The sequence below is a fragment of the Lepidochelys olivacea genome, assembly GCF_965140295.1.
Source record: "Lepidochelys olivacea isolate rLepOli2 genome assembly, chromosome: 16".
NCBI classification, from domain to species: domain Eukaryota; kingdom Metazoa; phylum Chordata; order Testudines; family Cheloniidae; genus Lepidochelys; species Lepidochelys olivacea.
The window spans coordinates 11,637,219-11,654,101 of NC_140426.1; the positions used below are offsets into that span (position 1 = coordinate 11,637,219).

At 50.3% G+C, this 16,883-nt stretch overlaps 1 protein-coding gene across 4 annotated transcripts in view; it reads right to left on the minus strand.

Moving 5' to 3' along the window:
* ASTN2 (astrotactin 2) overlaps positions 1–16,883 on the minus strand; it is a gene marked incomplete at its 5' end in the record, with an annotated part of 616,673 nt that overhangs the window by 14,362 nt on the left and 585,428 nt on the right. The window lies entirely within an intron of this gene.

Below are 16,883 nucleotides of genomic sequence, written 5' to 3' on the forward strand. Positions count from 1 at the left end.
AAAACACAGAGAGCTTCTTATCAGCTTGGGGATCGGGTAAATCCTAGCATAATCCTCTGCACGGCTCTCAGTGGGCATCTTTCCATATTTATCCACTCAGAGCCAGGCGGTGCAACACACGTCTCCAGGGCTGGCTTTGACAAAGTGCAGGAGCTTACCTGGCCTCCTTGGAGGTCTGAGAGACCCAGGGACGGGGCACCCGCTGACTGAAGCCAGATCGGGCCACTAAATAGCACAGCCCAGCTTATTATCTTAATGTCAAACCTGACAGCTCTTGGGAGAGAGTGAAAATTGTTCTTTTAAAAGCTGTTGAAGCTTAAGTGGGATCCGGACTGTGCTGTATGTTCTTTTCGCTGTGGTCCGAGTCCACAGCAGCCTTGGCTGTCTCAGAAGTACCATCCCCACAGATGGTCTCTCTACCATACAGAGCCGAAGGGGCAATTTCCAGCCTGGGTAGACGTACAGGCACTTGCTGTGACTGAGCTTGTGAGCTGCAAAGAGCAGCGTAGCGGCGGTGCCACAGGTGGGCGAACAGGCTGGCGATCTGAGTACGTACCAGGAGTCTCAGATAGGTTTGTGCTCAGATGGCTAGCCACGCCGTCAGGGCCACACTGCTCTGGCTAGCCACGCCGTCAGGGCCACACTGCTCTGGCTAGCCACGCCATCAGGGCCACACTGCTCTGGCTAGCCACGCCGTCAGGGCCACGCCATCAGGGCCATACTGCTCTGGCTAGCCACGCCGTCAGGGCCATGCCGTCAGGGCCACACTGCTGTGACTAGCCACGCCGTCAGGGCCACACTGCTGTGACTAGCCACGCCATCAGGGCCACGCCGTCAGGGCCACACTGCTCTGGCTAGCCACGCCATCAGGGCCACGCCGTCAGGGCCACACTGCTCTGGCTAGCCACGCCGTCAGGGCCACGCCATCAGGGCCATACTGCTCTGGCTAGCCACGCCGTCAGGGCCATGCCATCAGGGCCACACTGCTGTGACTAGCCACGCTGTCAGGGCCACACTGCTGTGACTAGCCATGCCATCAGGGCCATGCCGTCAGGGCCACACTGCTCTGGCTAGCCACGCCGTCAGGGCCACGCCATCAGGGCCACACTGCTCTGGCTAGCCACGCCGTCAGGGCCATACTGCTCTGGCTAGCCACGCCGTCAGGGCCACGCCATCGGGGCCACACTGCTCTGGCTAGCCATGCCGTCAGGGCCATGCCATCGGGGCCACACTGCTCTGGCTAGCCATGCCGTCAGGGCCATGCCATCGGGGCCACACTGCTCTGGCTAGCCACGCCGTCAGGGCCACACTGCTGTGACTAGCCACGCTGTCAGGGCCACACTGCTGTGACTAGCCACGCTGTCAGGGCCACGCTGCTCTGGCTAGCCACGCCGTCAGGGCCACGCCGTCAGGGCCACACTGCTGTGACTAGCCACGCCGTCAGGGCCACGCCATCAGGGCCACACTGCTCTGGCTAGCCACGCCGTCAGGGCCACACTGCTGTGACTAGCCATGCCGTCAGGGCCACACTGCTGTGACTAGCCACGCCGTCAGGGCCACGCCGTCAGGGCCACACTGCTCTGGCTAGCCACGCCGCCAGGGCCACGCCGTCAGGGCCACACTGCTGTGACTAGCCACGCCGTCAGGGCCACGCCATCAGGGCCATACTGCTCTGGCTAGCCACGCCGACAGGGCCACGCTGTCAGGGCCACACTGCTCTGGCTAGCCACGCTGTCAGGGCCACGCCGTCAGGGCCACACTGCTCTGGCTAGCCACGCTGTCAGGGCCACGCCGTCAGGGCCACACTGCTGTGACTAGCCACGCCGTCAGGGCCATGCCGTCAGGGCCACACTGCTGTGACTAGCCACGCCGTCAGGGCCACACTGCTCTGACTAGCCACGCCATCAGGGCCACACTGCTCTGACTAGCCACGCCATCAGGGCCACACTGCTCTGGCAAGCCATGCCGTCAGGGCCACACCGCTCTGGCTAGCCATGCCGCTCTGGCCACACTGCTCTGGCTAGGCTCGCCGTCAGGGCCACGTTGCTCTGGCTAGCCAGGACACACTGGGCACACTGCTACTTGTAGCGTCCAAGGTCGATCATGGCGAGCACGTGTACATCTGCCTGGGCTGGGAATGGATCCCTCCAGCTACAGCGTGTACTACCCACGCATACACAACGTACTAACTGGCTTCTGCTCTTTTCCACACACTGGCCTTGTCTGGGATTGGGATTAGCCCCAATTCAGCCATCGAGGGCCATCGAGCTATGTAGCTTTGTCCTGCCCACCTCCAGAGTCGACAAGGAACTCTGTCATTTGCACCAAGGCAGCTCACAGCAAGGGATACGCTCCATCAGTGCAAACAGTGTCTTTTCTTAGCTATATTTGGGGTCTGCATGGGCACAGTTCTGTCTATACATCGCCAAGGAGTCTGCCTGCCCACAGGGACAGTTGTCATTTTGTGAAGCTCAGTTGATACAGCATGTTTCGGAGAAGAAGCCCACGCAGTGCCCTCTCGCGGAGACACTGCTTTTACCCTGTTATTGTGGTCCCTTCATCTAAAACTGAAGTTGTTTAGACTGGAAGCATCAGAGCATATGGAAAACCATTGCAGCCCACAGGAATGATAAGGCCCATTTTATAGAGGGGTGAACTGTGACACTTGCAGGTTGAGCGACTTGCAGTGAGGCAGCGGTTAAAACCGGCAGTGGAACCCAGGAGTCCTGACTCCCAGTCCCTGGCTCTCACTGCTGGACAGCACTCCTCCTTCTCCACAACCAGCTTAACACAAAGGTGACAAGCTGCAAAAAGAACGAACGACACAGTTCTCCCGCCAGCTGATGTTCAGTGCAATACCGGCGTCATTTGTTTCTGCATGTGCTATTTTTTATTTTTGTAATGTGTGAACACAAGTTTAATCCCTAACCTCTGCCCCAGCTGTAGTCATTCAGTCAGTCAAGCTCCAATCTGTGCCACAGCATTTTCCTTTAAAGCCGAGAGGTTTTATCAGCACATAATTACAGCACTTTGTAATTAGTGCCCACATAATCGCTTCGACCGCAAGGGGGGTCAGAAGGTGGCGTCTCTGCCTGGAAGAGTGTTTAAAATATTTCAGCAGCGTTGGATGATGTCAAAGGCCCAGACCGGCACCACGCCTGACTCGTCACTGAGCTCACCCTGACACAATGGGAAAGTTATTCAGTCACCAGTTCCAGGAACACTGGCAGGGCTGGGTTAATTGAGAAAAGGTACACAGCCTCCTGGATCATGGTTTATTACAGCAGGGTTCCCTCAATACTATGCTGCAGTGGGCAGCGGGCCCTATGTCCCACACATTCTAACCTGGCTCTGGTTAGCTGTGTCAGAATTAAAAAAAACCCCAAACTATCCACATCCACTAAGCCACAACTCTCCAGCCCTTCAAGGATGTTCTGAAATTCCACCTCAGGAATCATAGGGAATATCCTGGGCATAATGAGCCCAATCCCAGAAAGGGCTTGACTCTTGCTCCCCTTGAAATCCCTCATAGCTTCTGGGGGGGGAAAGGTTGGAACCCGCCGTCCCTTTTTTTGCCTGGCTTTGTATTAACTGCCTGTTTCTTACCCCTTGTACACATTAGAGCAGGGGTGGCCAGCCTGGGGCTCCGGAGCCCCATGTGGCTCTTCAGACGTTAATATGCGGCTCCTTATCTAGGCACCGACTCCGCGGCTGGAGCTAAAGGAGCCAACTTTCCAATGTGCCAGGGGGATGCTCACTGCTCCACCCCTGGCTCTGCCACAGGCTCTGCCCCCACGCCACCCCTTCCTGCCCCCTCCCCTCAGCCTGCCGTGCCCTCGCTCCTCCCCCCTCGAGCCTCCCACATGCTACGAAACAGCTGACCAGGAGGTGCGGGGAAGGAGGGGAAGGCGCTGATCGGCAGGGCTGCTGGTGGGTGGGAGGCGCTGGGAGAGGGGTTGGGGAGCTGATGGGGGGCTGCTGACGTATTACTGTGGCTCTTTGGCAATGTACATTGGTAAATTCTGGTTCCTTCTCTGGCTCAGGTTGGCCAGCCCTGCATTAGAGTGTAAACTCAACAGGAACCTCTGACTTGGCAGGGGTGTTTTCCTCTGTTGGGTACAGTGCTGGGCATGGCAGCAGGGCTATAATAAGGTAAATAAACAACAGAAGGAAAAGAAGATCTACACAGATGGGAGAGGAGAGGAATTGTTCAGGGTGTGGTCCAAGAGGGTGCAAATTAGGTGCAAAGGAATTAGCTACGGAAAAAGCCCTGAGGCTGAATGTCGAAGGGGGGGGGGGGGCGGGAAGATGCCTGACAGTGAGAGCTCATATTGTGGAATAGTCTTCCAAAGGAAGTAGGGGCAACCAAATTTCAGATATTTAGAACTAGGCTGTCTGGAGTTGCTGGGCAGAGTGGCCTCACTGTGTCTAAAGGAGCATTTCTGTCAATACCTCTGGCAATCTGTTACTCGCATCACAGCAGCCACCTGTGCTGATTTCAAGGTCCACCCTCAGTTTAGTTGGTGAGTGATTTTAAGGAGGCCAGAATGTATCCAGGCATTCCTGAGGGGATAAGGGTATGTCACAATAACGAAGGTGGTGACACCGTACCACAGGGCAACGATGAAATGATTTGCTCCTATGGGACATGGAAAGAGAAGAAAGGCCAGTATCTGACATTGAGCAGAGCTCTAAGTGCTAAGAACACATCAGTGTGGCATCTTTAATGAGTGGCCAGGACCTCACTGTTATGTCTGAAAGACATCATTTTCCAACAACGTTGGCTGTTGAGAGGCCTTCACAATGTCCAGCAGCCCCCAAATGCAAAAAGCTCCTGTGTCATGGACACAATTTGCCAGCGGCTCTAGCCTGTAAGTCCCCTGTCATGTGACCCTCTGTTAAACCAGGGAGTGATTCATTTACTATAGAGAGGATGGAAAGCAGCATTCCCACTCTGTGACTTCACGTCCGCTGCATGGAGCAAAGGTGGCCCCACGCCGGCTATTCCACCATCCAGGTTGTTAAGTTCAGCTGTTAACATTTCTAGCCTGTAGCCATCCAGCTACTGCAATCTCCTGTATTTCCGGTCATTCTCAAAGGGAAGACTCTGTAGAGGGGAGCCAGATGTTCTTGAGTTAAAGGGCCAAATTCGGAGATGAACCTCAGTAATTCTAGAGGGAGTCTACGGCTATGTCTACGCTACAGCTTACGTCAGCATAACTTATGTCGCTTGGTGTGTGAGAATAAATCACTGTAAGTTACACCGACATAAGCACTGGTGTGGATAGCATTTTGTCAGCAGGAGAGCTTCTCCAGCCAACATAGCTACTGCTGCTCATGGGTGCTGGAATAGTTAAGCCAGGGGTGACTTTTGGCCTGAGGGCCACATCTGGGTATGGAAATTGTATGGCAGGCCATGAATGCTCACAGTTCCCAGCCAATGGGAGCTGCGGCAGCAGCACTTGGGGCAGGGGCAGTGTGCAGAGCCCTCTGGCTGCCCCGCGCGTAGGAGCTGGAGGGGGGACATGCTGCTGCTTCTGGGAGCTGTGCAGAGCCATGGCACATGCAGAGCAGGGCAAGCCCCAGACCCTGCTCCCTCTCGGGAGCTTGAGGGCCGGATTAAAATGTCTGAAGGGCCGGATGCGGCCCCCAGGCCATAGTTTGCCCAATCCTGAGTTAAACCAATGAGAGAGCTCTCTCCTGTCAGCTTAGAGCAGCTACATCAGAGAGCTTACAGCTGTGCCGCTGCAAACTCTCTAGTGTATCCGTGCCCTAAACTGGTGTCACTTCCATTGCCTTCCTCGCCCCTCCCAGCATGCACATCACACTAGGGCTTGCTCCACACATACACAGTGGCAGTGGCGTAGCCAAAGGGGTGATCTGGAAACAAGCGAGTCTAACTGGTGCAACTTTGTGTGGTGGTGTGTAAACGATTTACACTAAACCAAATTCAATCATTCTTTAATAGGTTTAAGAGTGTCCACACATGGGTGGTGGTGGTGGTGACAACTTATCTCAAGCTGTTTCTAAACTGATTTAATTAAATTGGTGCCCAAACTGTGTAGACATGCTCAACGTTCTCTCCCTCAGATACTGACATGTAAGTCGGTCTGAGGGATTCTAATGGAGTGTAGGAAACTCTAAATTACACATCGCCTTTGGATTAGGCCCAAATTGTGCAACAATTTGGTGCTGGTGAGTGGCTGAGCTTGGGAGCGCTCTTTGTTTAGTCATAGTCCAAATACAACCTGGGCAGCAGGAACATAAGCTTCTCTACGTGACCCACTGACAGGCTCCACCTCTTCTTGCAGTTCAAAGGCTGAGAGATTAGTTTGGTCGCCAGACTCATTCAGTTTTTGGCGTCTCTGCTAAGAGACTGCCAATAAGGGTGTGACGAATGCTAACTGGACTGAGATCCAACAGCCTATTGCATACACGTTATTGAATGGCTGTCAGGTGGGAACGACTGAATCATGATCAACATGGGACTGGATGAGATCTAGTGACCTGGAGGTGAAAGGCTCTGCATCCCAGTGCAAATCGCCTGAGCCTTCCAGGCCACGAGAGGTGCACACATACAGTGTAGATCTCAATTCTGTTTCCCAGGTTTTCCGTTGTTTTTTTGGCATGGCCAGTAACGCTCACACATCCGCCAGTGATTACAGGGTAAAAAGACCTCTGCATGAACATGCCTCACACTGCCGAAGCAGGTTGCTTTCCCAGATCCCTAGTAAGTAGCAGCTGCCAGCTAATCTCCTGTTCTCATGCTTTTGAGCTCTCCAGAACTGTCACTGCGTTGGCTCCTGATTTGCAAGGTCCCAGGTGAAATGTTGGAACTCGGCCTTTTGCCTCCACCTCCAGTTCTCTTTGCTCTGCATGGGGAGTAGCCCATTTCCTTCCCTTACTCACAGTTGGCTCTTACACTCACACTTATCAAAGGGGTTTATATTAAAGCCCTCGAAATCCTCAGTAGCGCCTACATGCAGTGCTCGGAAGGGCTGCCCGGCTCCGTACCCACTTCAGTGATGGAAAGAATTGCTCTGCAGGCATGCAATGCTAGCAAAATAACCACATCTAGTTCTCCGTGGAGACCCCAGCAGGAAAGGGAGGCAAGAGGTGAAAGGTGCTTCGCTTCCATTTCCCTGAACTTTATTTCTCCCCTTTGGTTCTCTCTCTCTTTTCCTTTCTGCTCCGCAGTGACTCTCTTTTTTCTGGTCCCTCTTTTAAAAGTCGGCAAATAAATTCAAAAGGCGCAGGACTGACAGGGCTGGAGAGTGAAACTCACGATCCCTATAACAGGAGACAGCAGCGGGGAAAATTTTGCCAGCTGTCCCATGTCACAGACCTGCTAGGACAGCTTCTAGGTGGTCGGGCTTGCAACAAGGGCCTCTTCCTGAGCTGGGCCTATGGGCACTAACTGTGCTGGTGGCTTTTGTGATGCAGTGATTGGCCCGAGGCCCGTGTCACACAAGCCATCCCCATTCACCCTCTCTCCTTGTCTAGCCTACTCTACTGTTCTCACGGACACAACTATGATTGGAAGCAGGAAAATGCCCCCGACCTACAATTTCATTTTCTCCAAGACTGGGTGGCACAGCAGAGCACTGGGGACCCACTGGTAAATGCCACCACTGAGAGGACCGGGCAACTACAGGACTGAATTTATTTCTGCTATTTAGTGCTGCAAACCCAAGAGACCCCTCTGGGTAGCCTGCCAAGCTCCTCTCTGCACTTGGCTCGGCATGTGGGTGTCTTCTCATAGGAAAGACACCGCTGCCATCAGTAAAACAGCCCTCCTGCTGTGGCAACAACTGAATTGACGCGTTGTGCATTTCTGGGGGAGAGACAAAGGAGAGTGAACTCGCTGGGAAGTAACCTGAAGAGGTGGGGATAAAAAGCTGCCTTGTGGGGTGAGCTGTGAAACGGATTGAATTCCCTTTTCTTTCCTCCAGTTCCCTGCACCATCATGCTCTATCGCTGGGGAGCTGTGAACACCAAGGAGTGCAGAAAACTGCTTAGGGGAGCAACAGGGAGCTCCGACTAAACTAAACCAGCTACTTGCACTGAAAAATGAATGCCAATGCAATTCCCGATCATGATGTGAAGGGATGCTGTATGCACACTGAAAATAAATGGGACCTGTGGGACAAGTTGGGGTAGGACCATCCATGAGGTCATTCTACAGCCCCTCATGTGGGCAGAGGAGCCATGAGAGCCCCTGACCCCTGGCATCCCCATGAGAACATAAATCTCCCACAGGGAGAGAGCAGCAGGAACTGCTGAATTAGCTCTGGAAAATTTTAGTAAGTTTGACCCTGTTTGGTTGTCTCTATGGGCAAGGTGACAGAAGGAAGTGTTGCCTAGTAGAGAGGGAACTACATTGGGATTCAGGAGACCAGAGTACAATTCCTTGCTCTGGCCTTGTGGGTGATCTTGGTCAAGTCTCTTCACTGCCCTGTGCCTCAGTCTCCCTATCTATGAAATGGGGATCATGCTACTGATAATGTAAAATTCTTTGAAATCTAAAGATGCAAAGACACTTTAGAAGGGCTAGGTGTTACTATTTGTTCTGATATCAGTCTTGAACCAAGAGCAGATAGAATGAGGGGCATATTTTGCATGGGGGAGGGGAGTCTGAGGTCCCTGCATGAGAGGAAAAGCAAAGGGATGAAAGGGGCAGGATTTCCATGAAAAACATCAAAAGAATTTTACAAAACGATTCCCCCAATTGTTGTCATGGAAATTTTAAATTTTCCTTTCTTTTTTTAATGAATGAAAAACTGAAAACAACTGAACAACAAACTATTGTGGGAGAGTTTTTAGTTATTTTTGGAAACAAACATTTTCATTTTTTTTTTTTTTTTTTTTACAGGGGTGGGGAAATTTTCAAACTTTTCCATAAGCTCTCGGATGGGATTTTAACTGTGTGTCTGTTTCCCTCTCCTTCCCCACCCTCCCCCTCTAGGGTGCAGACCACGGACATCTAACAGCAGCCGCTTTCTATGGGGACTGAGGAGGACAGATGGCACAAAAGCTTTCAGGCGCGCCCCCAGTACAGGGCAAAAAGTGGTGATGGTTGGCTAGGGGCGGTATCAGTCTGGGCTTTGAACTACACCAGTCCCTGGGTGGAGAAGATGTCTCCAGACATCACCTCAAAGACTTGGAAAGTAGCCAATCACTGCAACTGAGCATCTTCACTTGGGCTCCTAGGGGAAGAGAGCAGAAACAAGGCTGGGCTGCCATAGGTTAACGCAACGGTGTGTCCGCCTCAAAGCCCGTGGAGGAGTAGATTGACTGGGAACGTATCTCATCACCTGGGTCTGGGGTGGAACACAGGGATCTCCCACCACTGGTCCTGGATCCAGCACCAGCACTCCCTTTGACACCAGTCAACGCCTTCCATCAGACACCTCAGATGGGACCTGTATTTAATCACCTTCACAAGGGTCCCACCGCTGACACCAGCCAACCTGCTGTAACCAGTGAGACTTGCTGTCTTGCCAGTCAGCCACACAACCAGAGCACAACTTCATGCCAAGTTGTTGCAGAGCTTTTGACCTGGCAGAGCTGATGTAAGGAGACCCTGGTGGTGCCAGAGAATGAGGATTGCCCTGGGAGGAAATGAAGCTGCTAAGGCACGCAGACACCAGGGCAATCCGCAGGGCAGGCAGCAAGATGACTGCATCTGGCCTGGTGGAGGGGACTGTCTGGACCGTAGACATGAGGAAAACAAAAGGGAAGCAAGGCTAAGGGAAGGACTCAAGCAGAGAACACCCCGCCCTGGAGTCCAGCTCTGAGTAAATCAGCCACAACACTTCCTTAGCCATCAATTCATCCACTGGAGTGCATGGCTAGGGGGAATCTCTCAGATCCAGGCTCCCTGGAGCAGCTGCCAAGCCCAACCTAGCCTTGTTTAAACTGTCCATCTGCATCTCACCACCCTGTGCAAAGGAGACATTAGAAACAGGAGAAAACCCAGAAAGGCTCTTTCCAAGTGTATGTTCTGAGTGTATGGGGGGGAGGGGAAGGATAATGTAGGCAGACACGTGATATACACTGTATGTTCCTAGGCTGAGTGGAGAGACACAATACGACTACTTAGGCCATCACCAACTTTTGGGGCCAAACACAGACCCGATGGAAATGGGTGCAACTCCACTGAAGTCTATGGTAGGGTTGCCAACTCTGACTGAAGCTATTCCGGGAGATTCCCCCCATAATGTAACGTCATTTTCTTAAAATATCCTATTCAAATCTCCCGGATAGCTTTCAATCATCGCTGGAAGATCAATGACGATTCCAGGAGACTCCAGGCCAATCTTGGAGGTTTGGCAACCCAAGTCCACCGACTAAGAGGGACTAAGTGGCTTGCCCAAGACAACAGGTGTAGAGTCAGGGTCAGAACTCAGCAGCTCCCAGCCCCATGCTCAAGGCATTACCCTACATGCCCGCCAATCAGAAATGCCTTACATTAAGATGTGGCAGGGCTTGCAACATAGCACAGAGGCATTTAATGCTAAGCTTTCCTCTAACAGGTCTTCTCATGTTTTCCCAGGTCTCCAGTGGGTTGTAGGCAACCCAGCCTGCATCACACACCTGGCTCTTTTCCTCTTTGATGCTCTTGGTTGAATAATATGAACAATACTTTTACACAAATAATAAATATTTGGCTCCATCCATGCACTGCTATTCACCTCTTGGGTGAAATGCAGCAGCTGTTGAATGGCAAACACAGCAATGCCTCTCAAGACTTATCATGTATATTCTGCTGGAGCTGCAGGGGACATGCAGGATAACAGAATGCAATTTCCTGATTTAGATTTGTCCAGGAAATCAGGGTTAAAAACCCAGCTCTTAAAAATTGCCAGGGTGCCTTTAAAAACGTGAGGCTAGAATATCTGGTTTTCCCAAAAGATAGCAGCCCCGGCAGCATAGTGCCCCCTGCCATCATGCTGGGAAACTAGTTCATGACTTAGATGGAAGACCACTTCTGCTGAAACATAAGGTAAGTTGCTGTAGCACCTGAGAGATGCTATGACATCTTCCTGATAGGTTTCCCATCCAAAATTTACAACTCTTGCAGTTCTATCACTCGTCTGGTGCTTTTCTTAAACCCCCAGCTCCTGGAGTCCTATGGTTATGGGAGAATCTCAGCTTCCAATAAAAAAACAAAAAGTAAGTTTCTAGGCCTAGTAGTTGCAGAGAAAAGCTTGAAAATGCAAAACTCGAAAGGCTCAAAAAACAGAAGGCAAATAAACAGAGCTCAGAACATATTATTATGTTTTCAGATCCCATGATTTTAAAGTCAATTTCATGATTTTTGGGTGGCTGGGGTGGGCAGTGCTTCAGCCAAGAACTGACCCAACGTAACCACACTTTGTGTGGGAGCTGAACAGTTTCTGTTACATGATGACATGGATGCAGGCCCAACCTACCACTGCATCTCTCTGACACTCCACATGCTTGACTCTTGCTCTCTCCTGCCTCTGCTATTTACTGTATATTTTGGGTTCTCGCAACTGCTAGATGCTGTCGGATATCATGACCTAACTGCCTGGGCCATGGGAAAAGAGTGCCAATAAACAATCCCATCATTTGCCATGTAGCAATGCTAAGTAACCATGTAGGTATATGGACACACTGGATATTCAGTTATGGGATGATCACCGACGAGGACTGGCGGGAAAAGAATTCCATTTAGTCAAAAAATGTCAAGGTTTCAGGATTTGTCTCACCTCAGCATCAAAACTAGACCTTTCAACATGCTTCAAGAAAAAATAGTAGAGATTGAGAGACAGTCCCAATCTAGAATAGCAACAGCCCAGTGGTTGGGGATATAGGGGTCCCTCCTCTGAACGAGGCCCAAAACTCTGGGCTATAGAGTCAGTCTCTCCTGTTGGCACTGTTCCACTTTGTATAAATAATTAAATATTCATTGGCCCAGAGAACGAGATGCTGACTCTGTAGGTTAGAGCACTCAGCGAGAGATGGGGGAGACCCGCATTCACACCCCGGAACTACTGGATTTGGATCAGGGACTTGAACGTGAGTCTACCGCATCTCAGGTGATTGTCCTAACTACCAGGCTCTTGGCTACCATGGAGGATAGATCTGTCTCTCTCAGAATTCCATCCTGGACCTGAGAAACCTTCCCAAAGAAATTTTCATCCAAACCAACTTGATTCTGCGAAATATTTAGGTTGCGATGAAAAACATTTCGTCGAAAAATGACTGACTGGCTTTTCTACCAACCTTACCCTGTCACACGTATGACACTATTGTTGTATGCCTGGAGTCCATCAATGCCTGTATTACACTCTCATTTGAACCTTCTGCCTATTGAGTTCTAACCCATTACAGTCTCATAATTACACTCCTCAATTTTGGAGCAATAGATCATCAGATCCACGCTCAGGTTCTGGAAATGCTCTCCCAATGAAAGCTGCTTGGCTAGCTAGAGGACTGTGTTTTGCTTTCAGGAGAAGACTCAGCTACAGTGAGCAAGGCTTTTGTTTCACTCTCTCTGGGTCTGAACACAACCAACACAAAATGCCTGAGGCCAGTGCAGAGTGCTGATGTGAACACATCCCACCTGCGCTCTGCCAGCTCCTCTGGCGCCTTATTCGCTTTAGAACAGAATTCAGAGCCCTGGTCCTATTCTACAAGCCCTCAATGGACAGGGATTCGGTTATCTCCATCTGCTTCACCCTTCATGACCTTCCAAGACAATCCCCCCTGCCCTCAGATGAGGCAGCTGGACTGACCCCAACAGCTAGGACCAGAGTGTTCTTAGCTGCAGGACACAGGCTATGGGACTCAATGCCAGAAGAGATCAGATTGTGCCCAAACTTGAGTGTGTTCAGAATGAAGTGTGAGGCACACCCCAGGAACAATGCCCATAAATAAATACATATGTAAATAAAATCATTGTACATATCACTTCACACCTCATAAGAACATAAGAAGGGCCCTATGAGGTCAGACCAAAGGTCCATCTAGTCGGTATCCTGTCTTCTGACAGGGGCTAGTGCCAGATGCTTCAGAGGGAATGAAAAGAACAGGCAATTATTGCGTGACCCATCCTCTGTCATCCAGTCCCAGTTGCTGGCAGTCAGAGGTTTAGGGACACCCAGAGTATGTGGTTGTGCCCTGACAATCTTGGCTAATAGCCACTGATAGACCTATCCTCCATGAACTTATCTAGTTCTTGTTTAAATACATTTATACTTTTGGCCTTCACAACATTCCCTGACCACGAGTTGCACAGGCTGTGTGTTGTACTCAGGGAAACAGAGTGAAAAAACACCATTCTCTCCCAGGGCTTGTGCTTTTTCATGATTTTGTTAAGCACTTAGGTTACTGAGGTGACAGGCACTTTTATAAATGACTATGATAGACAGAGATATAGACAGACAACCCAGTTTCTCCCAATACAGTTTGTGTACGTACACGGGGTTGACTCCAAGTAAGTGTTGATGTGCTTATAGGGGAAAGTGTTGAAATTTTAAGGGATTTTGTGTGGACGAGCGTGTATGGGTGCATTTTTGTGTGAGCAGAGCTGTGTACTTGCCTGTACCTCAAGATGTCTGTGTGTGACAATTAATGTCTTTGCAGTGCTTTGCACATGAAAAGTGTTTATACATGCTAAGTATTATTGGTATATCTCAAGATAAGGGTGTCTCTGCATTGGTTTGTAGGCATCCTCTGTGTGAACAAATCTAAGCACGGAGGGTGTTTGTGTCTAATTACTTAAGATTGGGTGTAAATGTGCTATGCATGAGTTTGAAAAGGAGACTGAGGTTGTGTGCAACTGGCTCTAAAGCCTGTCTACACTTTGTCTTTTCAGGAAACCTCCTACCATTGCACTAGCAAGGCATCGCCCGTGGGGGCATGAGACTGCTAGTGTGGACAAAGCTCTGGGAAGAGCCAGCATGTTTACTGCTGTCCCTCTAGACCTACTCTGAGCAAGGTTAGATGCCCTGGTGGCAAATATGCTGCTGTCCTGTCTACACTAGTGCTTCCACCGTCGCTACCGCTGGCGGAGGTGCCCAATGACAGTACACAGGGGAGGGATTTCCTGAGAAACGTGTCCTGTGTGTTTGGGTGAGCATGGCTTCACGACGGTGCTGATCTACCGTTTAAGTCAATGGAAAACTCCCACTGGCTTCAGTGGAGTGGGAGCTATCTGCCAAATGTAGAGTCTGTAAGGGTGTCTTTGTGAGTGTTCCTATTCAGAAACCATTACAATAAAAAAATAAAAATCAGCCCCTCGACACAAGCCGCAAGAATGCATTTCAGTGTATTGCTTGATGGTGACTCTGCAATTAAGAAACTGTTAACCCCCCAGCCACTTTGTGGAGAATAACAAGCAGACAATAGGAAGGGAGCATTCCCTGGAAGGGAAGGAATTTTCGGTTGCTTTTGTCGGGCCCTGAATTCCTGCCTGACTGGTCACGCTATGCCCCTGTTTATAGTGCCATTACCCAAGCAGGCGGAATGCCTTGTCAAGAGATCCACTGCACATTCCAACCCTGCCACATGGCTGGCCTTGACTTCCCTATGGCTGGCGCCACAAAAACCTTGCAGCGACAAGATGGTCCTGTTGGGCCACCAACAATGCTGGGCTGGGGGAGATGTGCTGTGCATAGGGGCAATATCTGTGCAATATCTATGAGTAGTACGGCCTACGGTGACACAACTGACACATGCAACTCCCAGCTGCTAACACCAGCCCCGCCAGGTCTGCTTCTTGCACTGTATGTACCCAAAACACATCCTGGAACAGCTGTGAAGGTGTTTGTTTAGCATTTCCATGGTCTGTTGTTTAGCGTTTCCACAGTGAACACGTTAAGGCGGATGGATGGATAAGTGGATAAATATTGCTATTATGGAAAAATTCTACAGAATTTAATAAAGGGCAAAACCACTAGAAATGTGTGACAGTTCTATATAAAATACTCCAAAAAACTATCAAATTGAATAGAGATTTATCTGCGTTCAGGGTTTTTTTTTTTAAAAATCATCTGACACAACCATCTTGGATTTGATTCTATCAGCCATTCCCATCTGATACAGAAATGAATGATCATTAACATGGAAGTACTGTCTCTGAATACTGGAGCCCTATCTCTAAACTCAGATCCAAGGCAGCCAGCAAGTGGTTTTGAAAGATTACGCCTTCCCTCAGGGACGGTAAACATTTTAAAGCAGGCTAACCAGCATTCCCCAAAAACTTGTTCCAAGAACAGACCACGGACTGGAGGGTGGGGGAAAAACAAATCTGAGCTGAGAATCAACTCGTGTCTGGGGGGGGTTGGATTGGCATAAAGTTTTGCACATTGAATGAATGCTGGAAAGTACAATAGACAATGAGCGGGGAGGGTAGACAGCAGCTACCTGGATAGGAAAGGTTTCAGAGTAGCAGCCGTGTTAGTCTGTATTCACAAAAAGAAAAGGAGTACTTGTTGCACCTTAGAGACTAAAAACTTATTCGAGCATAAGCTTTCGTGAGCTACAGCTCACTTCATTGAATGAAGTACTCCTTTTCTGGATAGGAAAGGCTTTCTTGCAAAAGGAAATGCAGGGAAAGGAGCAGCAGAGAAATAAGCTGCTGTGTTTGGCAGTGTAGTGAGAAGGTTAAAGCACTGGTGAGAGACTCCAAAAAGGTGGATTCAATTCCCTGCTCTCCTGTGTGACCTAGGACGAGTCACTGGGGGCTTGTCTTTGCTGCAAAATTAACTCAATTTATAATTCAAGTTGTGCCTCTAACTTGAGTCCCACCCCCCCAAAAAGGCCCTTGAGCGTGGTGGCGTTTGTAAATCCAGTTGGCTGGCTCCTCAGAGGTGCAGGCTAAAGCTCACGTTTGCACCGCTCCCCAGCTGCCACCACCACCACTCTGCAGAGAGGACACAGGTGAACGCCCCTCCAAGTGCAGCTAGTCCTCCAGTGCCTTCCCACAGTCCCCTGCCATGTGCCCAGGAAGGAGAAACAAGTCCTCTACAATTCACAGGGGAAGAAACATGGAGCTGCTCAGCTCACTGCAGCTCAAAGCACCACGGGATGTTCCCCCCAGAGCTCTAGTACCATGCACCAGCGAGGGCCGCTCCAGTGCTCTTTTGCAGCGTGGCCGCTCTGCCTTGAACTAGGCTAACTCAAGTTCACTGGGCAGCGAAGACGCAATCCTCTTCTTTCTGTGCCCCCTCTGCGAAGTGGAGATAATAATACTTTTGATTTTGTCTATCTAGCTAGTAAACTCTTTAGGTCAGGGACAGCCTCTGACTTTGGGTCAGTGCAGCGCTTACCATAACGGGGCCCTCAGCTTGGTCAGTGCCTTTAAGCACCACTGTAATGATAAACAGATGGTAAAAACTTGTATCTCTCTCATGTAACTCTTGCTGAGAATGAGGCTAGTACATCTCACAGAGTGCTTCTCGTGGGGGTAATTTGATCCCCCCCCCCACTCTATTCTTAATAAAATCTTGGCCTGAAATTCGGCCATTTGAGTCAGAGACAGTTATGAGGTAGAGTCACTGGCATTTGCCCTCAGAGGGCAGACGATGTGCTGGGCTCTTGTAAGAGGCAGTTGGGAAGAGAAGGGTACCGATCCTGCAGAATCAACCCCCCAAGAAGGGCCACCTGGCTGTTGATCAGTAACAGGCTGAGGAAAGGCAGCTGGCCATGAAGTGCGACGGGAAGAAAGGAGGCCTACGTTGATCCCATCCTATGGAAACCTAGTGCAGGGATGTTATTTTCTGTTGGGTTCTACAGGGTGATCCAAATAAAATAAAATACAATGGGAACATCCTCCATTTCTATGAAGGGTGGGGGTTCCCACAAAGGCTGCAGTATGTGTCCCACAATGCAAGAGACGCCAGAGATAAGGA